Consider the following 4,347-nt stretch of genomic DNA (forward strand, 5'->3'; position numbering starts at 1 on the left):
TTTTCATCCTACTTCTTCTTCTTCTTCAGAAGAAGAAGTAGGATGAAAATAAGATTAATTCCAAGCCGGCAAAAAGTGTATCTGCAGCGCTCCTCTAAGTGTATTTGCAGAATGTCATTTATGGAAAAAAATAGATACAATGTTTCAACCGCTGTATGGAGTGAATGTCCCAGAACTGTCATAAATAGTCTATTTCTGACAGTTCTGGGACAGTCACTCAATACAGCGTTTTCAACCGCTGTATGGAGGGAATGTCATAGAACTGTCAGAAATAGACTATTAATGACAGTTCTGGGACATTCCTTCCATACAGCGGTTGAAACATTGTATCTATTTGTTTCCATAAATGGATCCATTTATGGAAACAAATAGATACAATGTTTCAACCGCTGTATAGAAGGACAGTCCCAGAACTGTCATTAATAGTCTATTTCTGACAGTTCTATGACATTCCCTCCATACAGCGGTTGAAACCGCTGTATGGAGTGAATGTCCCAGAACTGTCAGAAATAGACTATTTATGACAGTTCTGGGACATTCACTCCATACAGCGGTTTCAACCGCTGTATGGAGGGAATGTCATAGAACTGTCAGAAATAGACTATTAGGCCCTGATTCACTATTGGGCTTGGGCGCATATTTATGGGCTTAAGCCCAATTTTCATGGGCGTCCGTCCATTTTTTACCCTGCAATCTAATTCACTATTGAGCAGAGCCCATAAGCAGATGCCCAATCTAATTCACAAAAAGACACACGCCCGAAATCAGACTCACAAAACAGACTTGCTAAGAAGCAAGTCTAAAACCATGAAAAATCACTGCAGAGACATGTTCACTTAGAAATTTGCTTTGTCAAATATCAGGACTTCACTTTAAACAATATCTGCTATTTCCAAAAAAATTAAGAATGTGTTAAAAATCGTTTTTTTCAAGGAAATCGACACAGTAAAAATCTAGAAGCCCGTGCAGTGTCTTTGGCAGATACAACTGAGCATGTGCAGAACACATTTTAGACCTCTGCCATGGGCGTTTGCTTTTTAGCCACTGACTAATAGTGAATCTGATTGTGGATTCCTCTGACAGCCGACACTCGGTCGTGACTATTGTGTTTAATAAACAGCACTCGGCATATCTTCATGTAATCTAACTAGATTTCCTTAGTTCTAGTGATTCTATTTTTGTTTCTTATCCTTTATAATTATTTCTGTAATGATTTTACTTATTTCAAAGGTCTAGATAATATTTATTTTGACAGCTGAATGTAAAAATAAAGGTCCACAATAAAAAAATAAAAAAAAAAAACAGCGTGGGTCCCCCCTCTCATCCTTACCAAGCCCTTCAGGTCTGGTATGGATATTAAGGGGGAACTCCACACTGAAATTTAAAAAAAAAACAGCGTGGGTCCCCCTCAATATCCATACCAGACCCTTATCCGAGAATGCAGCCCGGCAGGTCAGGAAAAGGGGGGGACGAGCGAGCGCCCCCCCCTCCTGAACCATACCAGGCCACATGCCCTCAACATGGGGGGGTGCTTTGAGGCAGGGGGGGCTCCCCCCCCCAAAGCACCTTGTCCCCAAGTTGATGAGGACAAGGGCCTCTTCCCCACAACCCTGGCCGGTGGTTGTGGGGGTCTGCGGGCGGGGGGCTTATCAGAATCTGGAAGCCCCCTTTAACAAGGGGGCCCCCAGATCCCGGCCCCCCCCCCTACGTGAAGGAGTCTGCGGTACATGGTCCCGCAGACTCCTTCACAAAAAAAAAAAGTGTGGTGTAAAAAAAACACAGTACAGGGTCTTTGACAAGTCCTTTATTAAAACAATGTCCCCCGAAGTAGATCCAACGTCAATCGCGGCGGCGGCGGCAGGGACCCGAAAAAAGAAAAAAAAAAAAAAGGTTCCGCTCCAGTCCCAGGCTTCCAGCCTTGTGAAGAAGAGGCTAGCTGACAGTTCTTATATAGGTATGGGGCGGGGCCAGCCGGGGACATCATCCAAGTGACCCGCCCCATGTCACATGCTTGCTGTTCCCGGCTGGCCCCGCCCCATAGCTATATAAGAAATGTCAGACTGTCTCCTGCATTCAGCTAGTTAGCCTCAGTGGAGAGACAGGGTGACATTTCTCAAATAGGTAAGGGGCGGGGATGATGTGCCCGGCTGGCTCCGCCCCATACCTATATAAGAACTGTCAGCTAGCCTCTTCTTCACAAGGCTGGAAGCCTCCGACGGGAGCGGAACCTTTTTTTTTTTTTTTTTTTCTTTTTTCGGGTCCCTGCCGCCGCCGCCGCCGCCGTGATTGACGTTGGATCTACTTTGGGGGACATTGTTTTAATAAAGGACTTGTCAAAGACCCTGTACTGTGTTTTTTTTACACCACACTTAGTTTTTTTGTGAATAAGTCTGCGGGACCATGTACCGCAGAATCATTCACGTAGGGGGGGGGATCTGGGGGCCCCCTTGTTAAAGGGGGCTTCCAGATTCTGATAAGCCCCCCGCCTGCAGACCCCCACAACCACCGGCCAGGGTTGTGGGGAAGAGGCCCTTGTCCTCATCAACATGGGGACAAGGTGCTTTGGGGGGGGAGCCCCCCTGCCTCAAAGCACCCCCCCATGTTGAGGGCATGTGGCCTGGTATGGTTCAGGAGGGGGGGGGGCGCTCGTTCGTCCCCCCCCCTTTCCTGACCTGCCGGGCTGCATGCTCGGATAAGGGTCTGGTATGGATATTGAGGGGGACCCCACGCTGTTTTTTTTTTTAATTTCAGTGTGGAGTTCCCCCTTAATATCCATACCAGACCTGAAGGGCTTGGTAAGGATGAGAGGGGGGGACCCACGCTGTTTTTTTTATTATTTATTTAATTCACGGAAATAATTTGAAATTCAGCTGTCAGTGGGAAACCCCGATGACAGCTGAAACATTCCTTCTGTCCCTGCAGAGAGCTCCGCTATTATATTTGACATTAAAAAGTATAGAGACTGCAACATTGTATCTATTTGTATCCATTCCGGATATAGATGTTTTTATTCGGATACAAATAGATACAATGTTGCAACCTTTATACTTTTTAATGTCAAATATAATAGCGCAGCTCTCTGCAGGGACAGAAGTAATTACTTTGCTATTATATTTGCCGGCCGTAGACGGGGCGAAAATCGAACAATTTTTTTACCATTGGTGGTAACGTCGGCCCATTGAACAACCGAATTTTTTTTTTTTTTTTTAAAACGGTCAGTTTTCGCCCCATCTATGGCCTGCATTTTTCTTTTTCTTATTCTTTTTTTTTATTCTTCATTTTCTTGCAGGTCATGGCTCATGTGCAGATTTTTTATCTGTTAAAAGATCAGCCAATTTGCCGATCATTGCAGCTAAAATCGGCCGATCTGCAAAATCGGCCAATTTTTATCCAAATTTACCAATTAAAAAAAGTTGCAAAATCCCCAAAAATGGCTGACCAATTAACCCACTAACGGGCCGAAAATCAGCCGATTTTTTTTGCAGACGATTTTAGACCCATGTAAAGCAGGCCATAGATGGGTCTAAAATCGGCCGATTTTTCTGCCGAAAAAAAAATCGAACGATTTTCGGGCCGTTAGTGGGTTAATTGGTCAGCTGTTTTTCGGGATTTTGGCACATTTTTTTTATCAGTAAATTTGGAACAAAAAATTTTCAACTTTACTGGTAAACAAAATATGCTAAAATCCCAAAAAATGGCCGACCAATTATCCCAATAACGGAAGAGGCCCTTGTCCCCATTAACATGGGGACAAGGTGCTTTGGGGGGGAGCCCCCCTTCCCCAAAGCACCCCCCCATGTTGAGGGCATGTGGCCTGGTATAGTTCAGGAGGGGGGGCGCTCGCTCGTCCCCCCCCCTTTCCTGACCTGCCGGGCTGCATGCTCGGATAAGGGTCTGGTATGGATTTTGGGGGGATCCCCAAGCTGTTTTTTTTTATTTCAGCGTGGAGTTCCCCCTTAATATCCATACCAGATCCGAAGGGCTTGGTACGGATGTGAGGGGGGACCCCACGCTTTTTTTTTTTTTGTACATTCAGCTGTCAGTGGGGAACCCCGCTGACAGTTGAAACATTAACACATGGCTGTCGCTCCTACAATCCCGCATGAGTTATGTTATCAACTCATGCAGCATTTTAGTAGCGAAAACCAATGCAGCGCTCATGTTTCAGCTGTCGGCGGAGTTCCCCACTGACAGTTGATGTAAAAGTATTGCAGGGAATTATAAACAATTTGTAAAAAACCCGGCGTGGGGTCCCCCCTCTCATCCATAATAAGCCCTTCGGGTCTCGTATGGATGTTAAGGGGTAACTCCACGCTGAAATTAAATAAAAAACAGCATGGGGTACCC

The sequence above is a fragment of the Staurois parvus genome, unplaced genomic scaffold (genome assembly GCF_062004578.1).
Source record: "Staurois parvus isolate SC_StPar_1 unplaced genomic scaffold, SC_StPar_1.0 ptg000386l, whole genome shotgun sequence".
In the NCBI taxonomy this organism is placed as follows: Eukaryota; Metazoa; Chordata; class Amphibia; order Anura; family Ranidae; genus Staurois; species Staurois parvus.